Raw genomic sequence first — 21,208 nt, 5'->3', positions numbered from 1 at the left:
TAACCCTTTGGTTTGCAGGCCGGCGCTCAATCCACTGAGCGACACCAGCCAGGGTGCATTTTCATTTTTCTTCATATATTTTTTGATATCTCATTTTTTCATTGGCCTGATAGTTGTTCAGTAGCATGTTATTTAATCTCCACATGTATGTGGTTTCCCCATTTCATACCATTGTGGTTAGAAGATACGGTTGGTATGATTTCAACCTTAGTATCATTATGACTAGTTTTTTGCTCCATTATATAGTCTGTCCATGAGAATATTCCATGTGTACTTGAGAAGAATGTATATTCTCTCATTTGGGATGGAAAATGGAAGTTCTGAAAATACTGATCAAGTCTACTTGCTCTAAAATGTCACTTAAGGTCAGTATTTCCTTACTGACTGTATGTCCGGATACTCAGTTACTCTACTATAATTGCATTTTCGTTGTTTTCTCCCTTTAGGTCTGTTAGTAATTGCTGTATATATTTTGGTTGCTCCCAAGTTGGGTGCAAATTATATTGATTAAGTGTTATGTCTTCTTGATGAATTGTTCCCTTTATCATTATAAAATGTTCATCTTTGTCTCCTGTTTCTTTTTTAAAATCTTGAATCCTGTTTTTTTATATAAATACTGCTATACCTGCTTTTTTTTTTGGATGCCATTTATTGCAGTATCATCTTCAACCCATTCACTTTGAGCCTGTATTTGGCTTTGGAGCTGAGATGAGTCTTCTGCAGTCAGCGTGTAGTTGGGACTTGTTTCTTTGATGAGTTCAGTCCATTTACATTTAGGGTGATTATTGGTATATGGTATATTACTATAGCTGTTTTGTCTTTTGTTCTCTGGTTGTTATGTACCTCCATTATTTCTTTTTCCTTGTGATTCTGCCTATTTTAGTTGGCACTTTTCTATGATTTCTCCTCTTCACTTCTCCTTTTTTTATGTTTATTATCTCAACTGTGGATTTTTGTTTTGTGGTTACCTTTAAGTTGGTTTGTATATAATGTCTTATGTATACAATAATCCTTTTCTTGATTGCCTCTTATCTTCCTTCATCCATACCTTTTAGTTGTTTTCCTCCTCACTTTTATGATTTTATCATCACAGATTATCTCTTATTATATTATGCATTTGTTACCAACGTGGTATGTTAATGCCCTGTTTCCCCCCTTTAAACTTAGTTGTAATTGAATGTTTAATAACCCATTATGAAGTAGATTTGCAGTTTCGTGCTTTTGTCTGTTAATTATCTGACTCAGAGTTTTGTATATTTTTACCTTTTGTTTTTTGTAGAAGAGCTCCTTTCAACATTTCTTGTAGTGCAGGTCTTTTGGTGGCAAAGTCTCTCAGCTTTCATTTGTCTGGGAAAGTCTTTATTCCTTCTTCATATCCAAAGGATAACTTTGCTGGATATAATACCCACATATCCACAGGTGTTTAGTCCTCTCTAAGTATTTTGAATATTTTCCTCTACTCTCTTCTGCCTTGTAATGTTTCTGCTGAGAATCTAATAATGTAACGCTTTTATTTTTGTATATAGGTTACAGTCTTTTTCTCCCACCACTGGCTGAAAGAATTAAGAATTCTTTCTTAGCCATTAACTTTTGACAGTTTGAATAAAATCCATCTTGGAGATGATCTTTTTGCATTGATATAATTAGGTGTTCTGTTAGCTTCCTCTGTTCTAAAGTGCATTTTTTCCCCCTTAGGCTTATAAAATTCTCATCAATTATTTCTTTGAGTAAGCTATCTGTTTCTCCCTCTTTTCTGTCTGGTATATGTATCACCTTAGGTTCCTTTTTCAAATGTAGTCAGATAATTCTTATAGAGTTGTTTCACTTTTTAACTCTTAATTTTCTTCTTTCTGCTGGCTCATTTCTAGGTTTGTATACTTGAGTTCACTGATTCCCTCTCCACCCAGGCTGCTGTGTTTCTGGTGCTGTCTAAATGCATTCCTTGACTCATTTATTGAGTTCTTTAGCTCCAGAATTTGTTTTTGTTTTTATACTTTTAGTCTCCTTGATAAAGTACTTCTTTGTTCATTAATTTTACTCCTGAGTTTATTGAACTGCATTTCTGAGTTTCCTTGTATATCGTTGAGGTTCTTTATGACTGTAGCCTTGAATTTTGTCATTTAAGTCACAGTCTTCCAAGGTGTTGAGTTTGGTTTCTGGAGATTTTTTTTCCTGTGCTCCTAGTTAACTTGGTTGTTCATAGTAATTTGATGGATTGATTTTTTGTTTTCACATTTGAGGTAGTGACCTCTTCTTGTGTAGATATTGTTTTGCTCTGGACAGTTGATAGGTAGGGTACTTTCTTTTGTTTTCCAGTAGATGGTGCAATAGTACAAGTATTTGTTTCCTTTTATCTGTACTGTTTGTGCCTCTGGGATTGCAGTGGGCCTGAGAGCTATGATGAAGGAAAGTGCTGTATTGTGTGTACTCTCTGTGACCAGTTCCTCTTCGTTATGGAGCACACCCCAGTGGTGGGGAGTATGTGGTGGGCTGTGGAGAGCTGGTTTTGTGAGCTCCTAGAGCTACCTCCTTTTCTGCTGTGTTTTTGCTTTCCCTGGTTCTTTTAGGGTATGTGGGGTATATGTGAGGGAGGAGAGGCAGGATAGGTGGGCATCCTGCAGTTTCAGTTCCTGCCAGTAATGGTTGTGATCTCTGTTGGTTTCTTTAAAGGTTCCCAGCCAACTCTACTCAGTTCTGCCATAATGGGCAAGAAAGAAATGAGATGCCTTTTCTATGAAAGAAGCTGCTTCTGCCTCTCTTGTACTCCAGGCTGTAGGGTTGGGACTGTCGCCCAATTTCTCTACTTCCCTGCCCTCTGGAGCTGCACCAAGCTGCATCCCTGGCCACCATCCTTGTTCTTAACCTCCCTCTACCATTCTGCTTCCTGTACTCATTCCAATACTCATTCCTGTACTCATTCCAATACTCATTCTGCTTCCTGTACTCATTCCAAAATTTACACGGATAGGCCTGATAGCATGGATCTTTCAGGCCTATTTGTGTGTTGAGCAGGGTATCCTTTGTTGAACTATAGTTGTCTGACTTGTAAATTTAAGGGGTGAAATGATGGGTCTTTCTTCCTCTACAATGATGCTGGGAATGTCTTTATGTATGTATGTATGTATGTATTTAAATAATTATTTTGATTGCATTTTACATTCGTCATTATTTTATATTAGTTTCAGGTGTATAGCTCAGTGGATAAATATTCATGTAGGCTACAAAGTGCTCTCTTGGATAATTCAAGTGCCCACCTGGTACCATACGTAGTTACTACAATATTGTTGACTATTCCCTGTGCTTTATTACATTCCCATGACTATTTTGCAACTGCCAATTAGTATTTCTTAATCCCCTTACCTTTTTTACCCCGTAAGATATAAAGAAAACAAATAAGCAAATTAGTACACTGCGAAAAGAGCACCAGAATTAAATCCAAAGAAATAGTAAGTAGTTCATATTAAGTCAGAAATCAACAGAGGATCAAACCAAACCAAACCAAACCAAACTAAACCAGATCAAACCAAACCAAATCATAAGTTAGTTATTTTAAAAGGTTGGTCAGATAGGAATATGTCCTACAGAATGATAAAGGAGAAATAACTACTAGCAGTAGAGTTTAAACATAATAAAAGACAATTATAAATAATTATTGTCTAATAGCTGAAAAGTTAGGAGAAATAAACACATTCATAGGAAATATGACAGAGTAGGTTCAAGAGGTAATAGAAAACATGAACAACAATCATTTTAGATTTTAAAATTGTAATCAGCCTCAATCCTAACTCTCTTTCAAATCTGAAGACCCAGATGGATTTCCAGAAGTTTATGAAACATTAAAAAATCGATAATCAGTTTTTTAATTTGTTATTCCAAAAGTAGAAAATGCAAAAATTCCAAGACTGTACAAAAGGATATGAAGAAAAACAGAGAGATATACCATATCAATAGGTGTTATAATTATTCTAAGTTAATATAATTTCTTTCATTCTTCTTTTTTTGAAATCCCAGTGAAAACACCCTATTTTTTAGAATTCATTTTCTGAATGAATTCTAAAAAAATAGGGTATATTTTATTTTTATTTTATATTATTTTATTTAACTTTTATTTAAATATTTTATTTAAATAAAATATATTTTATTTATTTATTTTTTTAAGATTTTATTTATTTTTAGGGAGGGAAGGGAGGGAGATAGAGATAGAGAGAGAGAGACATCAATGTGCAGTTGCTGGGGGTTATGGCCTGCAACCCAGGCATGTACCCTGGCTGGGAATCAAACCTGGGACACTTTGGTTCCCAGCCCGTGCTCAATCCACTGAGCTATGCCAGCCAGGGCTAGAATTCATTTTATATTTTAAAATTTACACGGATAAGTCACAAAAAGATGTATGATTCCACTCATATGAGATACCTAGAAAAGTGAAATTCACAGAGATAGAAGTAGGATTGTGGTTGCTTTGGGTTGGAGAAGGGGAGAATGGACTATTTAAGGTTCAGAGTTTTATTTTTGCAAAATGGAAAGAGTTCTGCGATTTGTTGCACAACAACATGAATGTACTGAACACCACTACATTTTATGCACTTAAAAATGGTTAAGGTGGCAAATTTTATGTTATGTTTTTCTTAAACTTAAAATTTTTTAAAATTATATGGACAAATAACATTACAGTGAAGAAAAAGAAAAGTGGGTAACCTGCTGTATTAGTCCTGACAGTATACCACAGAATGACAAACCAAACCAAACCAAACGCTATGCAGCACAGTGTGGTGCTGGCCTAAGGAAGGGCGGAAAGACCAGTGAAGAGGGGGTGTCATAAGCTAGTGAGAATTGAGCAAGTGTTAGAAAACCGATATACTCTACAGAGAATAAAGTTGGCCACCCACCTCATACCAGATAAAACAGTGAACTCCAGATTGATTAAAGACCTCAAAATGAAGGAGGAACTGTACAGTTAATCAACAAATGTGTTACATCTTAGGTGGGACATCTTAAGTGACTCCCTCAAATTTAAGTATTTCTATTCAAGAAAGAAACACCATTGAAAAAGTTAAATAGGTGACTGGTTGGGAGAAAATATTTTCAGTACCTCTGAAAATATCAAAGGTTGAGACATAGAATTAAAAAAGGAAGCTTGCAAATTAGTAAGGAAAAGATAGAGACTGTAGGGAGGGAGGAGAATATTTGAACAGGCAATTAAAGGACAAGGAAACCTAAGTAGTTAACAGATATAGCACAAGATCCTTGATCTTACTAGTAAACAGAAAAATGTAAATTTCAAAGACAATGAAATAGTACATTCCATACATCAAAGTGATAAGAATTAGAAAATGGAATGATATGTATTACTTGTAAAAGTTTGGGCTAACAGGAACATAGATGACATAGGTGGTCCCAGTAATACCAGTTCTGAATATATTCCCCAGAGAAAAGTTTTCATTGGTTTACATGAGGACATATGTAAGGATATTCATTACAGAACAGTAATTGAAGGCAATCAAAGTGCTTATTACTAGAGAGATTAAAAAAGTAAAATACAGTGGATGCATACCATGGAATACTATGTGAAAGTCAAAATCAATGATCTAGAAATATTCATAGGTCCAGGAAGATACATGTGTATGTGTGCATGTGTGTGTGTATCTGTTAACCTCTTTGGTTCCTTGTCTTTTAGTGTGTGTGTGTGTGTGTGTGTGTGTGTATGTATGTATGTGTGTAGTAAGGAACGGAAGGAGATACACAACATTTATATAAATAACATGGATAAAAATAAACTATGTTTCTAAGTTACACACATATTCAGGAACATATTAAAGACATCATAGTGGCTGTGTATTGAAGGCAGAATAGATTTTGGACATTAATGAAAAAAAATAATAGTGGACCTTTGCCTGGACCAATGATAGTTTTAATTGAATTGAGGGATGAGAGTAATTTAGTTCTTCCTCCAAGTTAATAAAAGTTTGAAAGCAGTAATTCTGACTGTATAACTACTGTGAGGGTAAGCTGAATCTGGTCTATTATCACATTGATCTCAGAATTGATTTGGCTGATAACTGTGACAGAGCAGATGTTTGTGTTTTTTTCTGCATTCTAACACTGAGCATCTGTCAACAAGGACACTATAACTAGAATTATTCTGAGGGGTTATTATTCTTGATAACCAAGGAGCTTGTATTTCAGTGGTGATGTGTAGATAGCAGATAGACCTTGGCCATAAATAGGGTAAAAGTTTGCAGCTGAGGTGCATGCATAAATCCAGGACTCCTGAGAAAGGGTGGATGAGAAAAAATTTCTCCTGCCAACATTAGCTGACAGTATGAGAAACTGCCTCACCTAGGCTTTGAGTTGGAGTTCTCAAGCAGGTTTGAGTTTGAATATACATAGCTGCGCTTAGGGTACATACTTTCAGCTTAGTCCAAATAGATTCCATAGATAAAAGCCTAGCTTAGAATAAACTGAAAACCACAGATTTCTTAATCACCTACAGAATTTAATCTATCCTGAACAAATATCAAAAGAATAGTCTATGCCATGACACTGTTCATAGAGAACTCTAAGGATTTATACCAGTACCTCCTCCCCCCCAAAAAACCACACAACTACCAGAACTGATAAATTCAGAAGTAGCAAAATACAAAATAAATATCCAGAAATCAGTTGCATTCTTTTGGTTCACAGGCCAGTGCTCAATCCCATGAGCCATACCAGCCAGGGATTCACTTGCATTCCCTTACACCAATAATGAACTATCAGAAAGAGAAACCAAGAAAGTAATTTAAAAAACCCACAACCTGAGGAATAAATTTAATTAAGGATGTAAAAGACTTGTACTCAGAAAATTACAAGACACTGAAGAAAGATACTGAAAAAGATACAAATAAATGGAGGCATATACCATGTTTGTAGATGGGACAAATTAACATAATTAAAGCGTCCATGCACCCAAAGCAATCTATAGATTCAACTCAATTTCAATCCAAATACCAATGGCATAGTTCAGAGAACTAGAACGAATAATCCAAAAATTTATATGGAACTACAAAAGACTGTGAATAGACACACCAAACTTGAGAAAGAAGAATAAGGTTGGAGGAATCATGCTACCTGGTATCAAACTATACTACAATGCTACAGTAGTCAAAACAGCATGGTACTGGCATAAAAACAGACCATATTACATCAGTGGAACAGAAGAGAGCCCAGAAGCAAACCCTTGCCTATATAGCCAATTAATATTTGACAAAGGAAACAAGAACGTATGATGGGGTAAAAACAGTCTTATTCAATAAATGGTATTTGGAAAATTGGACAGACACATGAAAAAAAGTGAAACTAAATCACCTTAACACTATGTACAAGAATAAACTCAAAATGGATTAGAGGCTTAAATGTAAAACTTGATACCATAAAAATCCTAGAAAACATAGGTATAAAATCTCAGATATTTCTCTTAGCAATATTTTTGTCTGTTATATCTCCTCTGGCAAAGAAACACAAAGATAAACAAATGAACCATATCAAAAATTTTCACACTGCAGAAGAAACCATCTGTAGAATGGAAAAGACAACCCACTGAATGAGAGAACATATTTGCCAGTGATAACATCTGATAAGGGGTTAATACCCAAAATTTATAAAGAACTCAACTGAACACCATTAAACAGACAAGCCAATTAAAAAATATGCAAAGGACTAGACTTCCAGTCAGTATGGTGGTGTAGGCAGACATGGCTTGCCTCTCCACACAAAGACACTAAAATTACAACTAAAACATAGAACAACCATCACTCAGAACTGTCAGAAATCTAGTTGAATGGAAGTCTGACAACTGTGAAATTAGAGATACCACATCCATCCAGATTGGTAGGAGGGGCACAGACACATAACGGGCTAGTCCCACACCCACATTTGTTGGATAAAAATTTAGGAGGAATATCTTGGGAGTGTGGCTCCCCACCAGGCCTCCTAGCCGAGGGTTCCCATGCCAGGAAGATAAGTCCCCATAACTTTTGGCTGCAAAAACCAGTAGGGATTGAGCTGTTGGAAGAAACTTCTGGAGCCCCAAGCAGTTCCTCTTAAAGAACCCACACATGCACTCACTTAATCAGACTCACTCTCCCGGAGCTCCAGCCTGGGGTAGCAGCTTGAAAGGCACTTGTGGTATACAGGAGGAACTGAAGTGTTTGGCATCAAGGTGAGTAGAAGCCATTACCCCTTATCTAAACCCTCCTCACACAGAGCCATAGAGCCAGCAGGTTGGTGCCATATCTGAGACTCCATCTACTTGGCTAACACTGTTTGATCTGCCTTAGAGATCCACCAGGGACTCTGCCCCACCCAACTTTGGACCCACTTAAGCGGCTTTTCTATATGAATGGTTGGGCTTGGCTCATGCTTCACAACTTCCTAAATCCTATCAAACAAGCAACAGCTGGCCTCAGTGAGCTCCAGGTCCAGCACTAGTATCAGCCAGTTCACATTCATGGCTTGGCTTCATCTGGGAATCTTCAAGCCCAGTGCAAGTAGCAGCCATCTCAAATTGCTTTATAGCTCCAGAAGGGTGCCATAGGCAAAACATAGGTGGAAGCTGACCTTTACCTGTACTACTCAGGGAACCCCAGGGACAGCACACACAGTGGACAGCTACAGACCATGACCCTGCCCATGCACAGCTGACCATGGAAGTCAGAGGTGTGGTCAGTGGTCACAGCCAGTCCCTGCAGCTGACTGGCCTGGGTAAATCCCTCCCATTGACCTGCCAGCAGCAACCAAGACTCAATTACAAGAGAAGGGTGTACTTGGCCCACATGGAGGGCATACCTCAAGTACCTAACTTGAGGGATAGAGGAAGCAGAGCCATTGGAACCTACATATAGAACACTTGCTACATTAGACCACACTACAAAGATGGGCAGTCATAGCAGCTCAATCTAATACATAGAAACAAACACAGGGAGGCTGCCAAAATGAAAAAACAAAGAAATATGGCCCAAAGGAAAGAACGATCAAAAATCCCCCAAAAAAGAACTAAACAAAATGGAGATAAGCAATCTATCAGATGCAGAGCTCAAAACACTGTTATAAGGATACTCAAGGAACTTACTGAGGACCTCAACAGCATAAAAAAGATCCTATCAGAAAAGAAGGATACACTAATCTAAATAACAATTTACAGGAAAATGACAGTAGAGTGGGTGAAGCTGAGAATGAAATCAGTGATCTGGAACATAAACAAAAGCAAAAAACAACCAATCAGAACAACAAGAAAAAAAGAGAATCCAAAGAAATGAGGATAATATAAGCAGCTTCTGGAACAACTTCAAGAGGTCCAGTATTTGCAGCATAGGGGTACCAGAAAGAGAAGAGAAAGAACAAGAAATTGGAAATCTATTTGAAAAAATAGTGAAAGAAAACTTCCCTAATTGGGTGAATGAAATACACATTCAAGTCCAGGAAGTATAGAGAGTCCCAAACAAGATGGATGCAAAGAGGCCCACTCAAAGACACATGAGAATTAAAATGCAAAAGGTTGAAGATAAAAAGAGACTCTTTAAAAGCAGCAAGTGAAAAGCTGTTAGTTACCCACAGGGGAATTCTCAGAAGACTGTTAGCTGATTTCTCAAAAGAAACTTTGCAGGCTAGAAGGGTTTGGCAAGAAATATTCAAAGTCGTGAAAAGCGGGGACTTACTGCCAAGACTGCTGTATCCATCAAAGCTCTCTTTAGAATGGAAGGGCAGATAAAGCGCTTCCCAGATAAGGTCAAGTTAAAGAAGTTCATCATACCAAGCCCTTATTACATGAGATGTTCAAAGGACTTATTTAAGAAAAAGATCAAAACTGTGAACAGTAAAATGGCAAAAAAAAATACATATCTATCAACAATTGAATCTCAAAAACAACCTAAGCAAACAAGAAGAACAGAGACAGAATCATGGAAATGGAGGGTTTGATAGTTGCCAGGTGGGAGGGGCTTGGGAGAATGGGTGAAGAGGTGAGGGGATTAAGAAGTACAAGTAGGGTCCTGGCTGGTGTGGCTCAGTGGATTGAGTGCTAGCCTGCAAACCGAAAGGTTGCTAGTTTGATTCCCAGTCAGGGCACATGCCTGGGTTCTAGGCTTAGGTTCCTGATAATGGGAGTTAGATAGGCAACCACACATTGATGTTTCTCTCCCTCTCTTCCCCTCTCTCTAAAAATAAATAAAATCTTTTTTTTTTAAAAAAGAATTGTTGATTTAAAAAAGAAAGGAGTACAAATAGGTAGTTAAAGAATAGCTATGGGGGTGTATAGTACAGTATAGGAAATGGAGTAGCCAAAGAACTTAATAAGCATGACTCATGGACATGTACAAAGTTGGGTGATTGGGTAAAGGAGTGGGAGAGTGCTGAGTGGAGGTGGGCAAAAGGGGACATATCAGGACAACTGTGATAGCATAATCAATACAATATAATTTTAAAAACTATAAAGAACCCCCCGTGTTTTGCTGTGTATAGTGTGTCCTTTTTTCCTCAAATTTTTGAGAGAAAAATAAGGATGTGCATTATACATGGGTAGTGCTAATTTCATATCTATATAAATGTTTTTAATTCTTTTATTTGTGTTTATGTTTTAAAAGTGTAGCTCTAGAAAGCAATAACAATATCTGTATGCAAAATGATACCCTGGAGTATGATAAATAGTTTTGTTTCTAAAGTTAAATAAATAAAAAATTGGATTAAACAATTAAAACAAAAGATTTTTTTCCTGAAAATTTGGCCCACAATCCTGCACATTATATGCAGGAGCACATTATACATAGCAAAACACGGTAAATAGACACTTCTCCAAAGAGGACATACTGATGCTAACAGACATACCAAAATGTGGCTAATGTCACTAATCATCAGAGAGATGCAAATTAAAACCTCAATGAAATATCACCTCTTATCTGTTAGAATGATTATCATCAATAAATCGTATTGGCAAAGATGTAGAGAAAAGGGAATACTTGTGCACTATTGGTGGGCTTGCCAACTGGTACAGCCACTGTGGAAAACAGTATAAAGTTTCCTCAAAAAATTAAAATTGAACTGCCGTATGACCCAGCAATTCCACTTCTGGGAATATAACCAAAGAAACTCGAAACACTAATCTGAAAGAATATGTACACAATGCTGTGTTCATTGCAGCATTATTTACAATAGCCAAGGTTTGGACACACCCCAAGTGCCCGTCAGTAGCTGAGTGGATAAAAAAAGCCGTGGTACATTTACACACTGGAAGGCTACTTGGCTGTAAAAAAGAAGGAACTCTTACCTTTTGGGACAATATGGATGGACCTGGAGAGTATTGTGCTTAATGAAATAAGCTAGTCAGAGAAAGACAACACATGATTTCACTTGTATGTAGAATCTAATGAACAAAATAAACTAACAACATAGAAACAGGCTCACAGATACAGAAAACAGACTGATAGCTGTTACAGGAGAGAGGGTTTGGGGGGCTGGGTGGAAAAGGTGAGGGGATTTAGCAAAAAATATGAAAGAAAACAGTATGGTGATTACCAGAGGATAAAGGGAGTAGTGGGGGTTAGAAGAGGATAAATTAAAGGGATAAATGTCGATGAACGGAAACAACAGAGTGACTTTGGGTGGTGAACACATAATACAACATATGGATGTTATATCATAGAATTAGACACCTGAAACCTGTGTAATGTACCCTGTGTCACTCCGATAAAGTATATAAAAATTAAGAAAGAGATTCAAAACAAATAGATTAGACCCTTAGGAACATTGTATAATGAATCAAAGTGTAAGTTAAATGACTTAAATAAAGGATGGACTAATAAGCATGGGAGCTCTCTCCATAATGGATGAGCAGATACAGCTTACTGGGATTTTGCTTCAGGACTGAGAGTAAAGGCTGATGCAGTGTAGTCAAGGTAGCACTCACTGGTTAGTGTGTTTTAATCTTGGTTTTGCCACTTGTTATATAAGCTCATACTTTTTAAGTTTCAATTTTCTCAACTGTGAGAAGAATAATAGCATTACCTCACAGACTGTTGTGAGAATTAAATGGCCTCTTATATATGTACACAGTACACTCAGTGAACACTATTATTATTAAATACATGAAGGAAAGATTGAAAACATGGACAAAGAGCAAAACACTATAAATAATAGTAGGCAGGTTGTAAAAGAGCAAAACAGGATTTTAGACATGAAATATATAACTAAAATGAAAATTCACTGTCTTAGTTAAACTGAAAGTTAGGAAGAACTGGAGGGATGATTAGTGAATTGAAAGATGGCTCTAATGAGGTATTATTCAGAGAGCAATGGGACAGATAAAAAGAGTTTATTGAAGAGAAATCTGTGGAAATAGAAGTCTGACTTACTGAACATTGATGGGCATTTCAAAAAGAGAGGTTAGAGGGAATGGGAGACAGTTTTAAAAGAGATACTTCCTGAGGATATTTCTGACTTGATCATAGGAAGGGACGTTCAGGTCAGGAGCAGACAATTCTTGAACAGGAAAATATGTACACCTGTGTATATCCTAATGAAACTGTAGGTAAACTGATGTGAAAAGCTACCAGAGAGGAAAATTTACTAATAAATGTTACAAATGTTACAAATAACATTTAGGACAGCAGCAGGCTTTTCAACAACAGGAGCGAGAATAATATGGTAGAGGGAAATCTTCAAAGTTTAGTGAAAAAACATTGGCAACTCATAGTTCTGTACCCAGCTAAACTGTCATTCTTTACTAGATATAAAGTAAAGACATTTTTCAGAGTAACAAAAACTGAGAGAATTTTCTAATCATGGGTCCACATATAAAGAACTGCTAAAAAGATAAAAATTGTATCTAGGAGGAAGGAATGAGATGCAGGAAACAATAGCTGGAAAAGGACATCAATATGACAAATAGGAGAAAATAATCATACATCGATATAATAGTTTGGCAGAGGCCTAACAACAATGGTATCATTAAACCTAAACTCTGAAATCAAATGAGGTTTTATCCAATAAAAGTGAAAACTTTTGGAAAAAGATCATAAAAGGAAAACCTTATCACTTGCTGCTACTTGTTGGTATAATGCTGCTAGATGATGGAGCAGGTGAAATTTCACATCCAGATTTTTTTCGTCTTTCCTATCAAGAGGAACCTCATGGGGCTGAATAGGGTATGATATATATTTCAAGAGTGGAAAAATGAAAATGAAGCCTGAAATGTGTGAAGAGATATTACAAGAAAGCATCCAAAAGATCTACAACCTTGCTACAAAAAGTGTGATTTCAATACCAGCAGTATTGGCTCATCTGAGAGCTTGTTAGAAACACAAAATCTTGAGCTACTTTAGATCTATTGAATCAGTTTGTGGGTTTTTTTTTATTTTGGATTAAATTTATTTTTTATTACAATATTACTACCTATTTTATTATGTATTGAGATTTTGTATTTTACCATAACAGTGTCCTCAGTTTGAGAAGTGCTATGACATTTTTTGTCTTTTTGGCTAGGACAGTTAAATTCCAGGTGCAAATGAAGTCACTGATCAGTTATTGATCATCATTGAGTAATCATGAAGGTAAGAGAAGTTTTTGAGGCTGGCTTTGGGGAAATGCCATTTTGATTTTCATAAAAAAGGTAAAGGGCATTGCCACATCTATGCCCAATGAAATTTTTTTAAGTGCATTTTTAGAATGGAATATTGGAGGACCTTGAAGATGAAGTGACTACTAAAAATCACCATTAAAACTAGGTCATCTCAGACCCATTTTATATTCTTCTTTGGAAGGAAGCCTGGAAGGTCAGGAACATACGGCAGATGTGGTAGATCTATACCTTTCAAGGCATTGGCAAGGCAACACAGACGTGATGAGGAAATGCAAGCTGGGCAAGATGATAACTAGGTTTCTTCATAACTATAAAATGTCTTTTCTCAAAAGATGGTGTCTAATATATATTAACCTAAGTGTAAGTGTTTGGTAGTATCTCTTATCTCTCTAACCTTGATACTTCCTTGTCAAATATTTCCATTAAGGAATTGAAGAAAACATGGGAGGAAGAGTACACAATGTGCGTGTTAGTAAGAAACTCAGCATTCCAAAAGATTTATAAAGAACAAAGTAGTGGGCTTAGTGAAGCAGGATAAAATTTAAAAAGGTGACTGTAAAAACCTTTGTTTTTCTATCCCTTCCTTCATTAAAGAGGTAGCAAAACCCAAAATGAAACAAAATGATAAAGACGAAAACAAGCACAGCAGTGCCCTGGCTGGTATGGCTGGGTTGGTTGGAGTTTTGTCTCATAGACTGAAAGGCTACAGGTTGGATTCCTGGTCAGGGCACATACCCAGGTTGCAGGTCCAATTTCCAGTTGGGGTGCCTATAAGAGGCAACCAGTTGTTGTTTCTCTCTTTCTCTATCCTTGCCCTCCCATCCTCTGTTTCTCTGTCTCTCTTTTTTTCAAAGAGAGATGCCAAAAATAATTTAGCTTAAAAAAAAGAAGCAAAACAAAAGTCTACTTAAGTAATCATAGTGGCTATTCCCTCTCCTCCCAAAACCCTACAAAACTTTATCTAATCTTAGGTTGTACTAGAAGTGTTTAGAAATAAAGATGAGATGATTAGACCACATCTAAAATACTGAGTTCTGGGTACAGTGGTTTAAGAGACATTAGCATATTTAAGTATGTTTAGACTCAAAGCATCTGACACCATGGCATGTCAAGGAACACTGGAAGGTTAGCTTGGAAAAGAAATACTCTTTGGAGTGCGTGATAGTCTGTATATATCTAAATGGTTGTTAACTGGAAGAGAATGTGGCCTGTGGGGTCAAACTTGGGCCAATGGATAAAACTACAGAAATGCTTTTTTTACTTCAAGATAAGAGATAGCTTTTTTATGAAAGCCATTAAAAGCAGAGTGTGTGGGCATAGTCTAGAGAAGAACCATGGGCCTGGTTTTTATTGGAAGTGTTAAAATACTTGAGAAACCTGCTTAAAAGGAATATTGTATGAAGAGATTCAGGTTTTAGATGAGAGATTGAGTCAGGTGACCTTAAGGGTCCTTCCAGTGCAGAAATTGTGATCCTCAGAGTTTTCACATAGAGAGGGCTTTAAAGCTTATTTGGTATTAATTCTAATACCTGAAGGAGGAAGTGTTACTGATGTGTTGGCTTAGAGAGGTCAAGACAGAACTGGATTGGCTGGCTGCTTTATTGGATTTGTAGAGACCAAGAGTATTGACATTTCCACTGGGGATGCATAGCTTATTACAAAATATACTTTGTGTATCCAATTTGTGTCTTTGTTTGCTATACATTTTTAAGGGAAAGTGGGTAGAGATGATATTGACGTTGGTTTTTTAGATTATATAAATTTGCAGCTTTGTGGTAAACAAAGTATAATTAAACTGTGTACTGTGAAATGGTCTTTTTGATATTTTTCTGAGCTTTTCAGCTTTTTGTCATGTATGTGGCTTCAAACAGAGCTTAATGTAGTTTGTTGAAATACCCTTTTAAAAGGTTTTTTGTTTTGTTTATTTTTAAATACATGCCCACAAATAGAATTGCTGGGTCATATGGTATATCTATATTTAGCTTTTTGAGGAATCTCCAGATTGTTTTCCATAGGGGCCAAACCAGTTTTCATTCTTACCAACAGTGCACAAAGGCCCCTTTTCTCACATCCTTGCCAACACTTGTTATTTGTTGACTTTTTAATAATAGCTGTTCTGACTTGTTTGAGGTGGTATCTCATTGTGGTTTTGATTTATATTTCTCTGTTGGTTAGTGATGTTGAGCATCTTTTCATTTGTCTGTTGACCGCCTGTTAATATATGTCTTCTTTGGAGAAATGTTTCCCTATGTTTATTAGGGCATTATATACAGTAGCCAAGATGTGGAAGCAGCCTGGGTGTCCATTGATAGATGAGTGGATAAAGAAGATGTAAAAAATACATACATATTTATATACATGTGTATGTGTATATATGTGTGTGTGTATAAATATGTATATACACACATGCACACACACCATGGAATATTACAAAACAATAAAAAGGAATGAAATCTTGCCATTTGTGACATGGAAGAATCTAGAGGGTATGATGCTAAGTGAAATAAGTTAGGCAGAGAAGGATGAATAACATATTTCACTTGTGTGGAATCTACAACAGACAATACAAAACAAAAGCAGACTCACAGAAACAGGGACCTAAAGGACTGGTTACCAGAAGCGATGGCGGAGTGGGTGAAGAGGGGAAGGGGAATACAGTCACTAACATTGTGAGAAGTTTATGTGGTAACAGACGATTACTGGAATTAGTGGGGTGATGACATTGTAAGGTATAAGAATATTGCATCACTATATTGTACATCCAGAACTAGTATAACCAACATGAGGTTGTATACCAACTACACTTAAGTAAAAAAGTAAATTAAAAAAAGTTTTGCTTGTATATGTTGTTAACCCCATGGCCCAGTGTCCTTCATTCAGCCATCTTTCTAGATGGAAACAGTGGGAAATGTGGTGGTTGGAAATTAGGCATAGTGATCTTGGGCAAGTCATTTTGTCTGGGATTTGATTTCCTCAGTTTTAAAATTTGGAGTTTAGATTTTTTAAAAAAATTTATGAAATATTGGCAAATATAGGAAAAATACAGAAAATAACATAGTAGATGCTACTCAGATTTAACTTAGATTAATGGTTGAACACATTAGGTGATCTTTTAAAGATACTTTAAAAGGAAGTTTCTTATTCTAAACTAAATAGTCAATGGAAGATTTGGTTTAAGAAGAAAATTTTGTTAGACTCTCTCAGGTTTTCAAAACTGGTTGGGCTAGGAGTAAAGATTTGGAAGCTGTCATGGAGGTGGTGGTTAAAGCATTAGGATTGAATTGGTTTCTGTGGAGGAAGTTGTATGAGGTGAGATGTGAAGAGGGAGAAACACAGAGGGTCCAGTGAAGAAAACTGAAAAGTTGTAGTCAGTGAATTAGGAAGGGAGTGAATCGTATTGAAAAGCCATGAGAGGAATTACAGGAAACAAGCCACTGTTTCCATGCAATAATTACTACCTTAGGTAGATCTATTTATTGATGTAAAAAAACAGAACGCAATAGTTTTATTATCAGAAGAGAGAGGCCAAAACAGCAGGGTAGACACTTTTCTATTTATGTCTATTGAAAATCTTGTAGAGAAAAATCTGTTTTTGTTGAAGTTGGCATAACCTATTTGCCACAGACCTTGATGTTTGGCAAGCTGGGTGGATGCTGTTCCTTCAGCTCAGTTGATGTGAATAAACAAGGTCTTATTCCTCCTGCCAGGAATGGTGTTAGGGTGATGACTGTGTGTCCTGATAGTCTCTGATGTGCTTTCTTGAGTATATTTTTTGCGGTTTGCAAAATATGGACCTCACACAAAATTATACTATGAATTTTAGTTCACTCCAAACCAAAAAATCAGGTTAGAATTCAGAGCAATTAATCTAGTAGTAGCTAAGTGGTTTTTGTGGTTGTTCTATCTCAGATCTCTGGACTAGTACATTTAAATTCTGTATTTCATGGAAAGCAACTAAGGGACATTTAAAGACTTTTGTTATCTGGCACTTTGAAAGGACCACTGCAGAACTCAGTGGTAATCATGTGATCCATTTTTACTTTGCATTGGATTTTAATTCTTGCCCTGAGGTTTTCAGTGCTACATTCAGGCACTCAAACTCGAACTTTCTTGTGTAACATCTCTTGGATTCACTGGGCTTGACTTACTGTCTGCTCTTTGTCAGTAAAACACAGTTTCTATATCACTTCTAAATGTTCTTTTCTGTTTACTTGTGCCTGAGGAAAACTTTAAGTAGACTGCTGTCTTGACATATGGCAAGTTGACAGTTTGTGTAGTATTCTTGAGTATCTCTCATTATCCATTCGTAATTTTCAACAGGTAGATTATATACATGTTTTGTTAGGTTTATACCTAAGTACTTACTTTTTTGGGAGCGATGGTAAATTGTCATTAGTTTTGAAAACTGAAGTTTAATATAGGGTCATATTTCATTTTGGCCAGTTCACAATATATCTATATTTTACTTATTTTTTTCAATTACAGTTTGTATTCAGTATTATTTTGTATTAGTTTCAGCATAGTGTACAGCACAGTGTTTAGACAGATACTTTATGAAATGGTTCCCTTGATATTTCAAGTACTCACACGGCACTGTACATGGTTATTACAGTATTATTAACTGTACTTCCTGTACTGTACTTTACATTCCCATGACTATTTTGTGATGATCAATCTGTACTTCTTAATCCCTTCACCTTTTCCACCCAGTACTCTAACCCCTCTCCCCTCTGGCAACCAGCAGTCTGATTTCTCTTAGATGAAATAATAAACACTAAAATGGTATCATGATGTGCAGAGGTTTCAAATATTAACATAGTTGGATTTACCAGTATTTTTTCTTTATGTTGTATCTCTTTTGTGACTTAAAAAAATCCTTTCATGCCTCAATATCTTAAAAGTATTTTCTTATATTTCCTTTTAGAAATTTTAAAGATTGGCTTCTCTTATATAAACCTTTAATTCACCCAGAATTCATTTCTGTATATCATATGAGTTAGGGACTTTTGCCCCACTCTCAGTATGGGTAGCCAGTTCTCCAGAAACAATTTACAAATACTCTATCTTTTTTTCACTGATTATAGTGTCATCTCTGTTTTATAGATGTGTGTATCTGTAGCTGAGTTCTGTTGCAGAGGTTTATTGCCTTATTCTTGTACCAGTACTATGCTTTCTAATTTTTCATTGAGAAAAACCTCACAGATATGTTGACATAAAATACACTGCATATATTTGAAGTGCACAACTTGTTAAGTTTTGACATACACGTCTGTAAAATCAATGCCACAATCAAGGTAATATTATCTGTAAAGTTTTCTTATACGTCTTTGTGATCCTTTCTCCTGCCCCTCCCAGGAATTCTTCACTGCTCCCCTCTTTCTTCCTCATTCCCTGGCAACCCTATATCTACTTTCTATTATTGTAGTTAGTTTGTGTTTTCTAGAATTTTGTATATGTGAAATCATACACTGTGTACTTTTTGTCTAGCTCTGAGAGAGGAGTATAATTCAGACTTAGTGATTAAGATAGTAGAATCTGTAGACAGACCATTTAATCTTAAATTCTTCATCTGTCACTTATTTATAGCTCTGAGATCTTGGGCCTGCTATGCTCACTGAGTTCTAGTTTCCCAGATAGCCATAAGAGAGTGAAATTTTCCACAGGAAGAATGCTTGAGGATAGAATTTGTGAGGATTTTTAATATACTGTATATACAGTTGGCAAGCATACAATTGCATGACCATATACAGGAGGGTTCAGAAGTCAGAGGGTAGAATGAAAATGGTTTAATACAGAAGTAAATATTTATAAAATAAATATGACTAAAAAAAGGAGATGATGTGAGGCTGTGTTTGAAAGGGTTTCTCAGGCTGGGAGAAAAATAAGTGAGACCAGAATAGAGATGTATAACGAAAAAGGTAAGGACGATAGATCAGAGGTTACTTTGTGAACAAGGAGTAGATTTAGTGGGCATGGAAGAATAAAATTCTTATTCAAAAATAAGATTATCAGAGTTTGAAAAATATGGTTAACCACGTATCATGTATTAAAGTGGAGGAATATTAGAAGTGAAAAAGAGTGTTTAGTAATAGGACTGGTGAAGATTTATAAGTGGGACCTAAAGTTACTGCTTCCCCATTTTCTGGCTTGATGGCATTTAAGTGGTTGGTAGCAATACAGTTTGACAGAGGGAAAGCTGGTTAATTTACATATTGTCCTTTTCAGCATAGTTGGATGTGATTTGTAAGTACATAATGACTTAACTATACAGTCTCTAATGAGACTAGTCACCTAGGAGATTTTCTGTAATACTGAGCAATCAAGACCACCATACACACAGTATTGGTTCTCAAACACCTTAGTTACAATATTAGATCTTTCTTGAGAGTTTTGCTGTGCTCTAAATGTGAGTCATTACCCATATTACCTGTTTTAATTTTGTTGATTAATCCATACTCAGACACAAACAATAATATAGGACAAGTTCAAGATTAAAGATGTTTTATAGAAACATGCTTGATATCTTAGATTTGCACTCTCAGTTGGTAGCCACCAGCCACGTGCATTTATTGAGCACTCGAAATACGCCTAGTGCAGACTGAGATGTGATGTATAGAGTGCGCCGGACTTTGAAGATTGAGAGTGAAACAAAGACTGCAAAGTAGCTCATTAGTAGTTTTTTATATGGATTACATATTTAAAATGACAACATTGTAGATAGGTTAGATTAAATAAAATATATTATTAAAATTAATTTTGCCTGTTCCTTTTTTCCTTTCTAATGTAGCTGTTGTCACAGAATATTTAATATTTCAAATGTGGCTTTCATATATGACTCATATTCCCATTGAACAGCACTTTCTTAATATGAGAGAAATCTACCACCCTTTTTGCTGTAATCAAATGTGTAACTATTCACTGAATTATAAATTCTTAGTGGAAAAGCAAAAAAACACAAAATAAATAATTTTGATATATGAGTATGCTTAATGAAATTTGCTGTTGGGTGGATTTAAAAATAAGTTCTATCATTATATATCTAGTTGTTTTACAGTTATGTCTAACAGAAGCTGTTAAACTTTTGGAATAAAGGAAACTGGATACCAGACTTCAGCTGACTAGTCTTGTGATCTAAAAGTAGACCTTTGCTTTGCCTTGTACAGATATCTAAGTGCCTTATGGGATTGTCCCAAAGCATGTCTTGTAACTAGATTGTATTATCTGATACAGCAAGTGTCGTGCTTGGTGCTGCTTATGGTTTCTTTGAAATATTAGACTTTATAAAGCAGTGTACTATCACTTGGGAACTTGGAAACACTAATTCTTGAGCCCCCAACCCTGCTGAATCAGAAACTCTGATGGCTAGGACAAGCAGTCTGTTTAAACCCTCCAAGTGATTCTCATGCACATAGAGTTTGAGAAACTTAGTGCTAGATTGTGCTACTTTTATAGAAATAGCAAAACTCAGCAGCTTCATAACAATTCTCTATTTTGTCTTTTTGATTCAGATGTATTTATCCTGCCATCATCTGATGGTAATTTAACTTATGTAAATTTTATTTTTATTATAAAAGCACTAACAAAATTTTAGGGTTAATTTCT

General features: G+C 36.0%; 1 protein-coding gene across 9 annotated transcripts in view; it reads left to right on the top strand.

Moving 5' to 3' along the window:
* ERC1 (ELKS/RAB6-interacting/CAST family member 1) overlaps positions 1-21,208 on the top strand; it is a 557,388-nt gene that overhangs the window by 142,097 nt on the left and 394,083 nt on the right. The gene's annotated exons all lie outside the window — the stretch shown is intronic.

Source organism: Phyllostomus discolor, chromosome 2, assembly GCF_004126475.2.
Source record: "Phyllostomus discolor isolate MPI-MPIP mPhyDis1 chromosome 2, mPhyDis1.pri.v3, whole genome shotgun sequence".
In the NCBI taxonomy this organism is placed as follows: domain Eukaryota; kingdom Metazoa; phylum Chordata; class Mammalia; order Chiroptera; family Phyllostomidae; genus Phyllostomus; species Phyllostomus discolor.
Note: the sequence above shows the minus strand (reverse complement) of the source record. Positions and strands in the feature narration are given on the sequence as shown.